This window comes from Panthera pardus, unplaced genomic scaffold (genome assembly GCF_024362965.1).
Source record: "Panthera pardus isolate Hobbes unplaced genomic scaffold, ASM2436296v1 HiC_scaffold_8, whole genome shotgun sequence".
Classification (NCBI taxonomy): Eukaryota; Metazoa; Chordata; class Mammalia; order Carnivora; family Felidae; genus Panthera; species Panthera pardus.
The window spans coordinates 33,945,093-33,962,726 of record NW_026527013.1 but is presented as its reverse complement, the minus strand read 5'-3'; the positions used below and the strand labels follow the sequence as shown (position 1 = coordinate 33,962,726).

Genomic DNA, 17,634 nt, shown 5'->3' with positions numbered 1-17,634 from the left:
GATGGAATAGACTCGCCCTCACACTCCTGACACCAGAGATGCCACTGGCCTTTGGCAGAATGAGGAGGGGCCAGAACCCAACCTCTCACTCCCTCTCCCTGAGAGCGGGGACACCTGGATTCACGAGCGCTCTCACACCTGTTCACGTCGCTTAGGATAATAGTTTCTGTTCACCAAGGAGAAAACAGTTGGACCAGGCTTCATGCCAGACTTAGTAGTCAGCCACCAAAATCAGGAGACAGCCGCATCAAGGGGAATGTGGCTCTGGTAAGAAAGGTCTGGCCAGGGGGTTGCCACATACCAAACTGGGGAAGAGCACAGACTGTCTCGTCAGACACCCTTCCAAAGAGACAGGCTCAAGCATTATGGAGCTGGGCAAGTTGTCTAACTTCTGAGCTGTAGTGGTCTTCTCCCCTGTAAAATGGGTACTTCACCGTGGAGTTGGAAGGAGTAGATGGGATCCTGATCATAAAGAGCTTAGCACCCATCAAACCCTCACTCTGAGCCACATACTAGCATCCGCTTTCTTGGGTGTGCACACCCACGGGCTTTCCCAGCCAGGGCCCTGATTCCACAGCCCGATTACGTTATCCTTTCTTCATTAGTGCCCACCAGAGGTGCCCCTGAAGGAGAAGCTGATCCTCTGGGGCCCAAGGCCCCGTAGGCTGCCTGCCCACCCCCACCCACCACCCGGTGAACTCAACAGCAGATGACCTCAGCAGAATTAACAAAATGAATAGCACTGTTTTTGTTTAAACACCAATGAGGTGATGTCTGGTTTTTATTAAATATCATAAGTAATTAATTCGTACCAGAAACATAAGTATAAACACGGTCGTATTATAAACATTGATCCTTACACAGTTTGTACGTCCCACCAAGGGCCCCTCTTGGCCACACTCTAGGACCCATGGACGTAACTGGCTCCAGGCCTTAGCTGCGCTGAAATCCCAGCAAGCGTTCTGGAAGGTAGGAGAATGGGATATTCCTCTGCTCTACTCTACACAACCATCCTCTCCTACGAAAAAAAGCCTTGATCCTGTTACTCAACACTGAATAACAACGATGATGATAATTATATCAATAACAATATTTCTGGGCGTGCCTGCGCGGCTCAGTGGGTTGAGTATCCAACTCTTGGTTTCTGTTCAGGTCATGATCTCACAGATTCCCGAGTTCAAGCCCTGTGTCGGGCTGTGTTGCTAACCATACGGAGCCTGCTTGGGATTCTCTCTCCCTCTCCCTCTCTCTCTCTGCCCTTCCCTCACCCACATGCGTGCTCTCTCTCTCTCTCAAAATAAATAAACTTTGAAAAAAAAAATAATATTTCTGCAGCACTTCTGTGCCATCCACTAGGGCAGCCACTAGCCTCATGTGGCAACTCACCGGAAATGTGGCTAATCAAAACTGAGAGGCACTGCAAGCATAAATATTATACACCAGATTTCAAAGATACAGTATGAAAAAAAAGTAAAATACCCCATTAATAATTTTTATATGGATCATGTATTGAAACGATATTATTTTACATATATTGGATTGGCTGCAATGTACTATTAAAATCAATTTCACCTGTTTTTACTTTTTTAAACGTGGCTGCCAGAAAATCTTATTTACATGGCTCTCATTTTATCTGTAGTGAGGAAGCAACCAGGGGCAAAACATGAGCCATGCGTTATTTCCTTCCAGCTCCGAAGTAACTTGTTCGGGTGATGACCATTATTACACTCATTTCACAAATGATAATTCCGAGATGGAATAAGTCTGACTCTAATCACTCACGGCCTAGAGATTGTTGGAGTGTTTTGTAGATATGTCCTTCCCTGACTTTTTTCACTAAATTCTGTTTATTCTCAAGGCTTAGAACGATGTCTTCCTCCTCCTTGGAAGTCTTCAAGGGTGATTGGACCCCTAACAGTTGTCTCCTCCCTCTGTCTTCTCCTCTCTCTCTTCCAAATGCTTGACCATAACACTTCCTGCCTATTCCCCACAATTAGGTATTTAAGTTCTATCTGTCCCGTCCTCTATGCTTACCCTTTCACATTGGTGGGCTTTTTCTTTGCAAAGTAGTATCGTCTTATGCTGTTGTTTTTTTTTTTTTTCAAGCTATGGGATGTAACCCAATCTTGGTGAGATGTGAAATCAATTTAGTGAGCCATAACAAAACTTTAAAAGAATGAAATAGAAGAAAACAGAACAGGAAGAAAATCAGCACACATTACACAGTGAAATATCGCTCCCTAGTCCATGTGTCCTGGGTCACAAAGTAATTCATATTTCTGACTCTGCAACTCAGTCCAGAAAAGTTTGAGAAACACTATGCACGTGGTTACGGGCATGGGTTCCAGAGCAGGGCCGCTGAGTTTGAGTTCACTTATATCACCAGACATGTGTCGTGAAGTAGGTTCCTACTTCAGTAGAAATGTGATTCATTTGGCCTTATAAGAAGCTGGTGCGTAGTATTTTTAAATGGGTATATAAGCAAAGATACACTGTAAGTGTTCATTCAGGAATGTGTGTGAGGATTACAAAATTGGTATAAGATTATTGGTAGGGGGAGAAAGTGGTTATGACTAAAAGGATCTTTCAGGGTCCCATGATCTATCCTTTTTTTGAAATTTTTTGAAGGAAAAGTGGGAAGACCATTTCGCTGGCGTTCCTCCATTCTTGTTTTTAAAAGAACAAGCCCCGAGCTCTGCAAATGGCTTGTATTGAAATTTCGTACTGGAATTAAAGATTGCTAAACATGATGGGGGCGGGGAGAGTAAGGATTATATTCATGCCTCACGGGGCTGTTGGAAGGATGAATTGAGGGATGCATATAAGAGCGTATGTAGGGGCACCTGGGTGGCTCAGTCCCTTAAGCGTCTGACTTCAGCTCAGGTCATGATCTCACAGTTCATGAGTTCGAGCCCCTCATGGAGCTTTGTGCTGACTGCAAGGGGACTGCTCAGGATCTTCTCTCTCCCTCTCTCTCTGCCCCTCCCCTGGTGGTGCATACGCGTGCGATAGATAGATAGATAGTGTATGTAGCCCAGGGACTGATACACAAAGCTACAGATTGCTTTCTCCCACGAAAATTAATTAATGAATTAATTAAGTGTGGTTAGGACTCCCTTGCTCAAAACCTCCCATACCTCCTTACTGCCTGCTAGATCCAGCATTAGCATCTAAACCTAGAATTCGGGCCCGCCTCAGTCTGACTCTAAATGACCTCTGCAACCGGGAAAGGCTCACCTGTCAGCCCCGCCGGCTGCCTGCCTGACCTGGACCAAACTTGTCCATTTCTCCCTCTGCTAACACTGCCCTTCTCCTCCACCTAAATTCCCCTCTTGTCTGCTCTCTGCCTGGTCAAAGTCTAGCAACTTTCAACACCAAACCAAGCCCCCACCCTTAGGCAGAGTCTTCAGCGATCTCTCTCCCAACGTCCTAATCAACTCACTGGTGTCGACTGTTGTCTTAAGTTCAAGAGCCAGCCAAGGCACAGGGTAGGGTGGTTAAAGAAGAGAAAGGCAGAGGAGGAGGAGAACTGTGGACAGGCAAAAGGTGTCCGTGGATCCTCAGAATCACCAGAGGGCTTGTGCAACCTTGGGTTGCCAGGCCCCACCCTCAGAGTTCTTGATTCAGTAGGTGCTGGGGGAGGAAGGATTGAGAATTTGCATTTGTAACAGGCTCCTGGGTGATGCTGATGCTTGTGGGAGGGGAGCCCTCTTGGAGAACCATTGGTGAATTACCCGAGAACATGGGCTCAGTTAGACGGCCCTAGCCTGACAGTGACTCCACATGGTGCCAGGATTCAAATCTAGTCACTCTTTTTTTAAGTTAATCTCTGTTTTCACCGCGGAATGTGCTCTGTCATTTTTTAAAACATCCCCCCACTTACACCAAGAACTCCAGAACTATACTGAGTAGGGAAGGAGTCACCCCTCTTCCACGGGCCAGAGCAACTCTGCTCACCAGTGTACCATTGGCATTGCTTCTCGTGAACACGCGGGGGCGCCACTGAAGACTGCTTCCACACCACCACTGGCGCTTGGCCCTTAATGACTGGGCCATCCTGACTGGTCCACGCGCCTGCGGAAGCGCACTTGAACCCTTGTTTGGGGCTTCAGTGTTACAGCTTTTTGCCATTCACGTGCACGTACCCAGGCACTTTTCACCGAGGCACAACCACTGTGCTAAGATAGCAGGGTCCAAGGGAGTTCAGATCGTCAATCGACCACTATGCCAAAACCGCCTCACCTCTGTGAATTCTCAACCCTTTGAGTTGAACTCAATCATTCGTATGATTCTCCTCAGGGTAACTATTTTAGGGACTCCGTTGCCCTGTCCTGTCTTTGGTAGGGCCACCCTGAACAGCCCAGATCTCTCTAAAAGAGATCGGGGAGCCATTTCCACAAAACTGGCCAGTTCTCTCCAGGCACCAGCTTTACATAACAAAGGAGGGGAGCAGCTTTTGGTAAACCAGTCAAAAGAACAAAAAGGTGTTCTTTCTTCTCTTTTCCAAGACAATGCAAGCCTATTTATGCTTTTCATTTGCACCTTAAGAGAGGCTTTTCAAGGGCCTTTATCCTGACCTCAGAGACTCTGAGCCCGAGCCACTTGTGTTTAACTTTTGCTTCGTCAAACACTAAACCCACCTCCAGCGCGGGCCTCTACTGTCTATCTGCACATCGTAGGCTAGTAGGTCATAACAACGACTTAGTGGATTGCACTTCTCTTTTTTACTGAATTAAAGTGAAAAGTAAAGGAGTATTTGCATGTATTAAAGAAAGAATCGATAGGGAACTTTTGTTTCCCTTGTATCCACAGACATGTCTCTACTGGATCAAAATTGTAACTGATTTTAAGGGGGAAGAAAAGTCCAAAGATCTGAGTCCACTTCTCTCTGCAAAACGTCTACTTTGTTACTGAAACACTTTCCTCTTTTCATTCTTTTGCCTAAACTCTTGGAAGCCTAGTTTGACCCCCCTCTTCCCCTTTAAGAGACTGGGCTCCAAACTCCCAGAAGATCCTGCGAGTGTCCGTAAACACATTTGCCAGTGTGGTTTTGCAGGGATCTAAGTACTCCAGGACGCCTCCTCCTTCACCCATCCACCTTTTACAGATCTTGAGCTCCTTGAGAGCAAAGACTGTATCTCTCTGTCTCTACTGCACCCCCAGTGCTCGCGCGCGGCATTGGCACAGTCAATATTTGCCGAGTGTCCCAACCTGCCCCCTTGACCTGTTGCCTTTGACACATTTCAGATACCTTATGTCACAGTTGATAGAAAGTCTTCCCCAATCTTGTGTTTGGAACTTTGGGTGTTTTGGGGGCGCCTGGGTGGCTCAGTTGGTTAAGCGTCCGACTTTGGCTCAGGTCATGATCTCATGTTTTGTGAGTTCGAGCCCCGTGTCAGGTTCTGTGCTGACAGCTCAGAGCCTGGAACCTGCTTCAGATTCGGTGTCTCCCCCTCTCTGCCCCTCCCCTGCTCGTGCTCTGTCTCTCTCTGTCTCTCAATGATAAATAAGCACTTAAAAAAAAAAAAAAAAAGGAACTTTGGGTAGCTCTTCTGTTTCTCTTAGTAGATTTTAAACCCCTTGGGGGCAAAGAACATCTCTTATTCTTTGTATCCTGAGTCCTTAGAGAAAACTGAATGTTAAAGGCATGTGCACTTCTAATCCCAGTCTGTGGATGGAAGGTTCTGTTGAGCAGAGGACAGGAGATTAGGCATGCCTGACTTGCTGTCTTTAATTATACCTCAGCTGGTTCCAGAAAGTAAGGGTGCGCAACGAGATATATTAAATAAACCAGATTACATACATTAGAAGCCAGTTAGAACTTCTAAGAATTTTAACTGGAAGATCATCGTATGCCTAAAGATTCAGTTATGAGTGTTTACCAAAACATTTCTTTAAATAAAAAGAGAAAAAAAAATTAGAAACAGGCCAAAGTTCAACAATCTTACATTGGTTGAATAAATTATGAGACATCTACAAGACCAAAGATGTGCATGATAGAATGTAACAAGTCAGAGGAGGACTGATCTAAAATACTATATACGGTATTGATTTCATTTTGTAAAATACACGTGTATACGAATGGGGGCAGGAGGAGGAAGAAAGTCCACCAGAACGTGAACGTGATTCTCTCCAGACATGACTGGCTGATTTTTACTAATTTTATGTTTGTGTCCTGTATTTTCTACATTTTCTAAACATGAATTCATATTCCTTTCGTGAAAGGGTAGGGTAAGGATTTGGTTTTGTGTTACGGAGGTAAACCAAAAGACAGAAAAACAAGAGGAAGGCGCTAAGCATGAGGCTTATTCGAAAAATGAATCCATAAAAGCTCCAACAGGCAAGTCACAAGTTCGGCTCTGAGCTTTCTAGCAATTCACATAAAAAGGGAAATGAGATCAGCCGCATAGCTCCCACTGTCCCGGGGAAAAACTGTGCTCTTCCTGAGCACATACATATCTATCAGTTTCCCCTTTGAAGCCCTCTGAGGATGTTGTGCAATGTAATTAATAACATCGTATCATCCAGAGTCTCCTAGAGTTGGCCTACAATCGAGAAGACTCTAAATTAGATTACCACAGTGCCCTGCCCTTATTCCAAGGATGGCCGTGGGGCAAGGTGTTTAATTCCTCACTGAGTATCTCTACTTACTAGTGGTGATTAATCACTTCATATCTAAATGACTGGTGGTTATTAATAGCCACAGTGAGTAAAAATAGTTATTAATCCATCCTAGCCTCCAGCTGGCTTCTCTGAATTAGTGCCCCCCTCCACAAAATTGCCAGAGGCACCTTTCCAGAGGCGTGGTCTCCTCCATCGCACAAGGCAACAGGGCTAAGAGGAAAGTCAGTGACTCACCTACGCTCCCACCTTGACCTCATCCACGAGTGCAGAGGCAAGAAACCAGAAAGACTTAATTGTTAAGAAATTATCTCCCCTCTAAAACCCAAAGTACCCCATAAGACCAAGTTAAAGGGCCTTTTTCTTCACAGCCAGAGCTCTTGGAACAGATATGTGGAGAAAAGGAAAAGAAAGGCCAAAGAAATGGGGGTAGACTCCAAGAAAGTTCCCCAGTCTGGGATTCCCAAGGCCTTCTCCATTGGAGGCATTTGGGCTCAGGGTCTTTGACTGTCTATGACAGCAACCTGTAAAGGTGCCCGGCACGACACTAGGTGCTAAGGTACACGAAAGAACGTGCACAGGTGAGAGAGTTTCTGAACTGGGCAGGCCGATCACCTCAGTATCATAGGTTAGAGAGGGCAGAAGCAACTAGAGGAGATAAAGAGATCCTGACCCACTCCTAAGCATCAGGGAGGGCCTCCTGGCAGAGGTGATATCTGAACTGGGAGTGGAAGCATCAGTATGGCTTTGCAGAACTGAGAAAAAGGTAAGGGGCATTCCAAGGAAGCCAAGGTACACCGTCTTCTGGGAAACTCCCATCATCTCCTATCGCCAGGGCATAAAGTTCAGGATGGGATGGAGACAAGGCAGGAGAAGCCAGGTCACGGAGGGCCACGGATGTAGCCCCAGGCCTGGGTTTGTGTGAGTGAATGCAAAGACCAGGCAGGTGATGTGAATCAGTGCGTTGGCCAAGGGGGCACCAGGGAATAGTGGAGAGTGTAGCAAATAGGAATGCTCTTGAATCACCAAAAAAGGCCAGCCGTGACTTCAGCCAGTTGTTACCATGAAAGAATACAGGACTAGCATCGCGAGATCTCCCCATTGTTCAAGAGAAGACAAATCTAGATCCCTATGTCGGTGACTAATTCAAAGTTAGAACACAGTGAAAACCAACAAGGGAGAGGGCCCTCATATTGTATCAGTGAGCATTGGCCTGTAAACCCACCGTGATGCCACTTCTGTCTTAGATTTTTTTTTTTTATGTTTATTTTTGAGAGAGACAGAGAGACAGAGTATGAGCAGGGGAGGGGCAGAGAGAGGGGGAGATACAGAATCCAAAGCAGGCTCCAGCTGTCTAGTATTGTTACAAAAAGAGTTTTGAACCCACAGATCACTCCAAAGATCTCGGGGGTGGGGGGGTGCCTGGGTGGCTTGGTCAGCTGAGCGACTGACTTCAGTTCAGGTCATGATCTCGTGGTCCAAGGATTCAAGCCCCACATCAGGAAATGTGCTCTCAGTGTGGAGCCCACTTTGGATCCGCTGTCCCCCTCTCTCTCTGCCCCTCCCCTCCTCGTGCTCTCTCAGAAATAAACATTTTTTTTTAATATCTCAAGCACCCCAGAGGTGTCAGACTGTTGCTGAGTGAGCTATTCCTTAGCAAATGTTGCTTACTTACACATCTCTCTCTCTGTCTCTCTCTCTCTCAAACTTAAATGTTCACTCACAGTAGTAACAACCATGTAGAATAACGGAGCTGCACTTTCTTCATAGATCCAGAAGTACATTAAAATTTTTTTAACGTTCATTTATTTTTGAGAGAGAGAGAGAGAGAGAGCGTGCACTGCGCACAAGTGAGGGAGGGGCAGAGAGAGAGGGAGACACAGAACCCGAAACAGGCTCCAGGCTCTGAGCTGTCAGCACAGAGCCCAGTGCGGGGCTCGAACCCATGAACCTTGAGATGCTGACCTGAGCCAAAGTCAGTTGCTTAACCGACTGCGCCACCCAGGCACCCCAGATCCAGAAGTACTTTAGACAGCAATCGCTCTGAAAAAATGTACTACTGTTTTCGTCAAACAATAATTTAGTAGCAGTTTTCCCCAAGTCCTGTTCTTTTTTCTTTCTGAAATGTTTTATTTTTTTTTATAATTTTTTTTAAAGTTTATTTATTTATTTTGAGAGAGAGGCAGAGAGAGAGCAAGCAGGGGAGGGCCAGAGAGAGGGAGAGATGGAATCCCAATTAGGCTCTGAGCTGTCAGCAGAAAGCCCAACGCGGGGCTTGAACTCACAAACCGTGAGCTTATGACCTGAGCTGAGATCAAGTGGGACTTGGGGTACCTGGGTGGCTCAGTCAGTTAAGCGTCCGACTTCGGCTCAGGTCACGATCTCACGGTTCGTGGGTTTGAGCCCTGTGTCAGGCTGTGTGCTGGCAGCTCAGAGCCTGGAGCCTGCTTCAGATTCTGTGTCTCCCTCTCTCTCTGCCCGCCCCCTGCTTGTGCTCTGTCTCTTAAAAATAAATAAATGTGAAAAAAATTGTTTTTAATAAAAAAATAAAAAATAAATAAATTAACAAGAATTATTTAATACCATTTACTAGCCAGTCAGAATTCAGCTATCCCCAGTTGTCTCAAAAGTGTCTTTTTATAATCGGTTCATCTGCAAATACGCTAGATTGTTATGTCCCTTCCATCTCATAGTCTAAAATAGATCCCTTATCCCTCTTTTTTTCGTGCCCTTGACTTTCTGTAGAAACAAAACCAAACAAACAAGAATAAAACAAAGTCAGCTGTCCTACCTTTCTGGGATTCGCTGATTGCCTCCAAAGTCTAGAGCACTTGAACTTGTGCCTCTATCCCCCTTGGTTGGCTCTGGGGGCGTCGATCAGCCTTTTTGGGCAATAATACGTCATACCTTGGTCGTGTGTTTCGCACGTTGCACCCCTTCAGGAGTTACCACATCCTGTTCTTAAGAAAGACTGGTTGTTCTAAGAAAGATCGGTGCTTTTTCATCATTACCTGGAGTATCTCACTTAATCTTTCCAGCAATTCAAAGAGGTGTGTTCCATAATTAGTCCCATTTTATAGTTGAGAAAACTGAGGCATCAAACAGGCTTTGCCCAAGTACACACACCTAGTAAGTAGGTCTCTGACCTGGAAGCCTTAGATGTGCCTTAAAAACTGCCAAGTCAGTCGTTTCGGTCTGCCACTCTCGAAGGACTCCGTGTCTTAGGCAGGAGATCCATCCTGCCGTCTCTTCCGCAGCCTTGCTGGCAAACCTTCCCAGGCTGAAGAGCCCACTTCCTCCTGACGAGAGGGTTTTATACAAAGGCCTGGTGGAGAGAACGCTTCTCTTCCTTTCACTTAGCTGTAGTTAACAGAGAACAGATATTTTGCTCCATCAGATAAGATATGTGTATGTACGTATGCATCTATGTATAAATAGATCTATACATACAGTGAGTCCTCATTTCTCACGCGTTCTGTATTTGTCATGTCACCTGCTTGCTAAAATTTATTTGCAACCACAAATTCAATACGAGGCAGCCCTTTTGCACCAACACGCGCAGAGCAGCAAAAATTTTGAGTCTCCGTAATGCATGTTGCACGTTCCCAGCTGAGGTCAAGGAAGGTGACCCTCTGCCTTCTTGTTTCAGCTTTCATACTCTAAACAAGTGTCCTTTTCACAGTCTACTTAGCACCACGTTTTCCACATTTTTGTGCTTTTCGATGGTGATTTTGCTGTTTACAGTGGCCTGCAAGGAGAGCGCTAAAGTGCTCTCTGGTATTCCTAAGCATAGGGCCGTGGCGTGCCTTTGAAGAAAATATGTGTGTTAGATAAACGTCGTTCAGACGTGAGTTATAGTGTTCTTGGCCACAAGTTCAATTTAATGAATCAACAATATATATTAAGTAAGATGTCTTTAAGCAGAAACACACATAAAACAAAATTATGTGTTGATCGCTTAACAAAATGTTACAGCCAAGGCTCGCAGGAACAGAGCCCTGTAGTTCCCTTAGGGGCAATGATTCGCTATTCGCTAATTCAGTGTTTGCTATGACTTTATAGAGCAAAACCGGCCCGAATAGCGAGAATTGGCTCTATATACATATATACTCACCTTAAGGTTATTCTTTTTTTAGTTCTACAAAATCTGATTGTGTTTTCAAATTAAATATTTTGAAAAAGGGTTTTTTTTGTTGTTGTTTTTTAAATGCCATGAGGGCGGGGGGGAGATACACGGAGCACCTGATGAAGAGTAGGAGTTTAAAAATATATGGATCAGATTTTATTTTCTCTGCTCCAATCAATTCTGGATAAACTTTTCCACTGAAGCGTATCCTAATACTGCTGACTTCCGAGGCAAGCTGGCTTTGGGGAATAGGTTCAAATCTGCTCCCAATTTAATGTTACTCAGTGCTGAAGTATTTATAACTTTGTTTTGCTGAATCATTATAAAGTATCTGAGTGAAAGAAAATGAATCAATTTCTGAAGTTTTTATGCCTCCAGGGTTTGGGGGGGGGGATTAAACTAGCAGAATTTTCTTTTATTATAATTAGTTCTCAGGCTTCATCAGAGTCTGTAGCCTTTAAGATCAGTAATTTAATATTGATCCTGGGTTTTCTCTTTAATAATGCAAGTTGGGTTCCATTTGAGAATTCTCAATGTTCTCTGTGTCTTGTTGCTAAAGGATAGTGAAAAAATGAAATGAGATGAAATGAAAAAAAAATCTCTTTTATGATTATGCACACACATACCACACACACCAAACAAAAACCACCCCAAACTTTTCAAATTGTTTGTTTGAAAAGCATCGGTAAATTCTGTCCAGTTGACTGCCCACGGTCATTTTAACCTCACACTATCTATTTTTAAACTTTCAGCTGTATGTGGAAGATGAGATTCAGAACTTTCAGCTAGAAAACATTGCTTGGATTTAAAGGGTTGCAGGTGTGGCTTTGGGTTTTAAAGAACTATTCTTCCGACCATGGTTTTCATCAAAATCCCTCTCTACGTTTTTGTAAACATGCTTAATAAGAAAAAATTTAAATAGCAAAAACAATATAAAAGATTGCTCTAAATATGGAAACACTGGGATAACTGTTATGTTTTAAAGGCTCTTGCTTACGAAAACACGAATTAAAAAGTCCACACTGTGTATTTTAGGGTAGGGTAGCACTTCTTTACTGCTTTCTAAAAAAAACACACTTGTTTTTTCACTATCTTTTAGGACTAAGAATGGAAGAAGATAGGTTTTCTTTTGGTTTTACATTGGCTTGATACAACCATAATCTTCGTTTTTGAAAGTGATTTGAAAACAAGAAAGGGACCCAGATCTGAGCTTCCTGAGAGCTTAGTCCCTTCTCTTACTGGCTATGCAACTGGGGCACGTCACTGGGCTGCTGTGGCTCTTCTGCAACACGGAGCCCAGCCACCTACCGCACAGCCTTCATTCATGTCCAGCCATCTCCCGGGGCATCAGAACATAGTGCTCCGTACAAGTTGGCTATTGTCCCTAAGAGTCGCACCCTCCAATAATCATATTTACAAGAGGGGAGCTGTTCTCACATTGGGAATAAAATGGCCAATTATACTTTAACCGGTGTTTATTTTTAAATGTCCAAGGCATGTAACTAAGGAACAAATAGAGGAATTTTCCACCTGAAGTCCTTGTTTACCAAATATCTATCCCTGGGCAATTACAGGTTTGTCTGTTTGTTTGTTTGTTTGTTTGTTTTGAGAGAGAGAGCAAGCGGGGGAGCAGAGAGGGGGGAGAGAGAGAGAATCCCAAGCAGGCTCTGCACTGTCAGTATGGAGCCCTCCATGGGCCTCAAACTCACTGTGAGATGATGACCTGAGCTGAAACCCAGAGTCAGACACTTAACTTACTGAGCCACCCAAGAACCCATCTTTTTTTTCTTTTTAATGTTTATCTATTTTTGAGAGAAAGATTGAGAGTAGGGAGGGGCAGAGAGAGAGGGAACAGAAGGTCTGAAGCAGGCTCTGTGCTGACAGCAGACTGTCTGACGTGGGGCTCAAACTCATAGACCATGAGATACGACCTGAGCCAAAGTTGGAAGCTCAACCAACTGAGCCACCTAGGCGCCCCTATCTTTTTTTTAAAGAGAGGTGAGGCAAGAAAAAAAGAGGAATGCCCTCAAAGAAAGGCAGTTTGGTGTAAGTTTTCTGAATAAAAAGAAGAATGTCTGCCCTGACCTGTGATTGTTTTCCTGTGGCCACCAAAGCCACAGATTAGATATCAATGAAACTCCCACTTCTTTCTTTTTTTTTTTCAATTTTATTTATTTATTTTGAGAGAGAAACAGAGCATGCACCCACGAGCAAGTGGGGGAGGGGCAGAGAGAGAGGGAGAGAGAGAGAATCCCAAGGAGGCTCCACTCTGTCAGCACAGAGCCAGCCACGGGGCTCGAACCCACACACCACAAGATTATCACCTGAGCTGAGATCAAGAGTCGAAAGCTTAACCGACTAAGCCACCCACATGCCCCCAAACTTCCATTTCTATGACCTGATTCTTCCTCATGAATGATACGCCTCATGAATGCTTTCTTAGTTATAAGAAGAGACAAAATGTCCTTCTCAGTTCTCCCCCTTGGACTTTCCAATAAAGAACATTTATTTTAAAAACAAAAAAGCAACACGGGGAACGATGGCCAAATCCACAGCCATTACACTTTTTCCTTAAGGTAGAACTTTTTTCAGGTAGCAGCGTGCTTAGCCTTGGGGGCTGATTTATGATTGGTCTAAGCCAGTCATGACTATCCCATTTCTCTTTGCCACTCATTCATCAAAGGCAATGCTTCTCAACCCAGTCAAGTTTACATACACACACTCATATCCCCATAGGACATTGGCAGCTCCTGGAGACATTTTCGGGTTGTCATACCTGGAAATAAGTTACCGGCATCTAGTGGGTAGAGGTCAGGGATGCTGATAAGCACCTTCAATGCCCAGGATGGCCTCCTCACAACCGAGAATTAATCTGGCCCAAAATGTTGATAGGGCTGAGCTTGAGAAACACTGGTTTAAGAGTTGACAGATGGCACAGTTCTGTTAATGAAATGTGACAGGAAGTAGGGCAACGTCTAGGAAATAATTTTCCTGCAGGAAAGGAGGGAATTGTTTTGCCCCCTTCACCTTCTTTTCTTTTTGGAATGAGGGGGTGTGGGGATGTGATGCTTGGGACTGCTGCAACTATCTTGGGACCATGAGGAGAGATATCACCAACATGCTGAGGATCTTTGAGCCACTGTCTCCAGACTTCTTATTGTATGAAAAAATGCTTAATTGCCTCTGTTTTAAAACTGCTATTAGTTGGCATTTTTGTTCCTTGTAATCAAAAACATCATAGTTATTACACCTACAATGGCATATAATTTTTCCCTGAGAGGTCCACATTAGGTTAACTAGAAAACAGCAAAACTTTTCTAGGTTTCAGACATGGCTCAGTGAACTGGGCTCAGTCCCTAGCTAAATGTCTCGCTTCTTGCACAAAGCCCCTCTTAGCAAAAGAATGTCGTGGCATGCCGTTGAAGAATGACACATGACTCCATACTGTGTATCTTCAGACTAACTCGTGGAGACCGAAAATTGCGAAGCCATCCTGTCCTGGTTTAAATTCAAGCTCTGCCACCGAGTCGACGTGTGATCCTGGGCTAGTTTACTTTTCTGTTTCTTTGTCCGTAAAATGGGGATGAGAGTCCTCAGCGGCTAAATGAGCTGTCACATGTAAAAATTGCTTAGAATGGTGGCTGGCACCTATAAGCCCTGTGTTCACATCCTTGTTATTAAGTGTGACATCTGAGAATACCAAGGGTCTGCTCAACCATTTTCACATCCGCAGCTCACCTGATTGCGTGACTAGTGTTCACAGTTGAAGCTGACAGCCGACTGGGCATTAACTTCGAGCTACTGATAGGGGAGTAGATTAGCTACACTCTGTCCCGTCTTGCTGAATTCCACCCCAGGTGGCTTGTGCAGCGCCACCCCCCCCCCCCCCCCCCCCGCCCCGGGACAACCGTAGCATGATGCTAGGAGACCCATTGCGGGTATATCACCTGCTGGCAGAAGTGCTCATTGTAAGAGACGTGTGTCCTTGTCTTGCGGTGTTAATAACCCTCTCGCTCTGTAAGGTGTGGACTCAGATGGTTCGTCTAGCACTTCCACGCTTCTGTTTCGCAATCGTTCTTAATTCAGTCAAGCCAATACCGGGACACCATTACGTTTTGCTTCCACATATGCCTGGACAGAGTGACCTTCCGCAGAGCCTTGCTGCCTTCTTCTCTGCCGTGAAAACCTCGTCTGGTGTCTGAACGTCTGCATAATGGGACTTGGGCACGAAGCAGGCTGGAATTTGAACTGAGCCCTGTGGCTAAGTCTCCGTGTGACCTCAAGCAGGTTACTTTACCTCGCTATATTTCGTCATCCTTCAAAAGGGGCTGGGGCGCCTGGGTGACTCAGTTAAGTGTCCGACCCTTGATTTCGGCTCAGGTCATGATCTCACGGTTTGCGGGCACAGAGAGCCTGCTGGGGATTCTCTCTCTCCCTCACTCCCGGCCCCTCCCCCGCTCGCACACAGTCTCTCTTTCTCTCTCTCAAAATAAATGGGTGAACTTAAAAGTATGGGGCTCATGAGGCCCCCTTTTACAGAAATGCTGTGCGTAAGCTACCAGTGAAAGTCTCTAGCGTGGCTCGTGAGATAACGCAGGTGCTTGATAAATGGTTGCCAGTGGTAGTAATTCCATTTGGTTCTCTCCAATCAAATACTTAGTAACCAAATCAGTCTCGGAGCATATTTGAGGGCGCGTTGCAAGTTGATTGCACTGAACTGTGCTGGACCTCAGCCACACGTGAGGCTCCCTTTTCATAAATACTTGAGTAACTTTAGCCCAAGAAGGCAAAGAAACAGCAATAGAAGCCAGGAGGAGTCCGCCAAGAATCCACGTGAACTGTGCGTTCGAAGTGGTGCACCTACAGTCCTAGAGCGTAAATCTTAACGTCTGCAGGTCTGTTCTTTTTTTGTAGACTCCAAGCCCTACAGCTTGACAACCACTTGAACCGGTTGCCGGGTCTCCCTAGGCAAAAGTAGTCCTGGGCGCAGTGAGGCTTCCTGCCTTGTGTAAATGTTCCAGAGCGTGGCACCAACGTGTCTATTTTCAGTCTTCCTGGAAGGAACCAGACCCTGTCTTCATCTGCCCCTTCTGTGCCCTAGGCTAACCGGTTACTTACGTGCCCTAACCTCGAGACAAAAGCGTCAGCACGGGACATGATGCTCAAATTATTCCTTTACATCCTGCGGTCCTTCCAGTGATGCTCCAAGTAAGTGGTGCTTGTAGCCCCGGGGAGCCCACAGGGTGACTTGGATGGTACACAGATCATCTTTTTGCACAGGGTCCGTGCAAATCTTCTCTGTCTCATTCCAGTTTTAGTATACGTGATGCTGACGTGAGCACGATAATCTTTTGGATGTAGAGTTTCTTTTAAACTACATTTTGACTGTTTAAAGTGAAACACTAATCAGAGTATTGCAAATGGATTTTTTTTTTTATGGTGAGTTCATTTTAAGTACAATGTCATTTTAAGAACCTTCCTTCGTAGCTAGAAGAGCTGTGTAATTTATTCAGTTATTATATCGGAGCTACCTTAACCTCCATGCTCCTCTGCTCTATTGATACATTCGCTTTAAGTTCTTAATTGTTGAAATGAGGTTCCAAAGCAACAGAATTAGGACTCGGGAGATCTGGCATTGGCCCAGGAATCTCTGTATTTACTCCAGCAGATGCTGACGCGGGTTTCTGGAGACTATCTCTTAGATCCTCAAAGTTGGATGATGTCTGCAACCACTTCCAGCTGGACAGGGCGGCAACAAATGTCACTTACTGAGCAAAAAGTGTGCTGGACACTGAATGAGGCACGTCTATTGGTAATTTTATCCAATCCTCTCTCCCAATAGCGTTATTTTCTCCATTGCAGAGATGGGGAAACTGAGGCTGACTCTTGCACAAAGTCCTGGATCTTCATGTGGCTGGGTTAGGATTCAAGCCCAGATCTGTGTATCTCCAAAGCCCATGCTGTTAATTTCCATAACGTAATCCTTGGAAAATGTGGCTAACAATTCCTGTTCTTCTTTCCTCTTACGGTCCTTCTGAAGATCAAATATAATAACATATGTTAAAGTAAAGTCATTTGTGGTGTGTACAGTGCCATGTTTAATCATTCAATCAGTAATTAGTCTGATCATGTAATTTCTCTATCTAAAATCTTCCAAAGGCTTTTGACTCACTCAGAGTTAAAGCCAGAATCCTCGTAGCCAATGATCCAGCAGCCCCATCACCTGTTGGATCTCACTTCTTTCTACTTTCCTCTCATTCACTCTTTACCAACCACTCCAGCCTCTTTGACATCCTCAAACACACAAGGCACACTCCTGCCGCAGGGCCTTTGCATCTGCTGTTCCCTCTACCTAGAAGGCTTTTCCCTCACATATCCACGTGGCTTACTCTCTCATTGTCCTTGGGTCTTGCTCAAATTTTCAGTAAGACCTTCCTCAACCTCCCCCGGTAAAACTGCAACATTTCTCAACCCTCCAACCCTCTATTCTTTTCTGATTTATTTTTTCGAACTTCCCACCGTGGAACATACTGTATCTCTGATGAATTGGCTGATCTCCCATCATTTAGACTCTAAGCTCCTTGAGGTGGGAGACTTCTATTTGTCTCAACTACTGAAGAATGGTACCTAACCTAAAGTAAGTACTCCATAAATAGATGCTGAATGAATGAATGAATGAATGAAGTTAGTGAGTATTCTTATCTGCCAGGCATGGTGTCAGGTGCTGGGGATTCAAAGATGAAGCTCATATATGCAGTCTGGGCCTTCCTGTAGCTTATTAAAAGATTCCTTTTTGGTGTCCCTTTGACATCCAATTTATTTCTGGATTCTTAAATGCAAGAGCACAAGTTGTAAATAAATGTGACCTGAGTAAATCTCTCAGCTCC

General features: G+C 44.8%; 1 long non-coding RNA gene across 1 annotated transcript in view; it reads left to right on the top strand.

Moving 5' to 3' along the window:
* Positions 1–15,949, top strand: part of LOC109279046 (uncharacterized) — a 107,061-nt gene extending 91,112 nt beyond the window's left edge. Inside the window, exon 3 of the long non-coding RNA XR_002085973.2 lies at positions 15,849–15,949. This is a non-coding gene — a long non-coding RNA (uncharacterized LOC109279046). The remainder of the gene's footprint in view (positions 1–15,848) is intronic.
* The last annotated feature ends 1,685 nt before the right edge of the window (positions 15,950–17,634 follow it).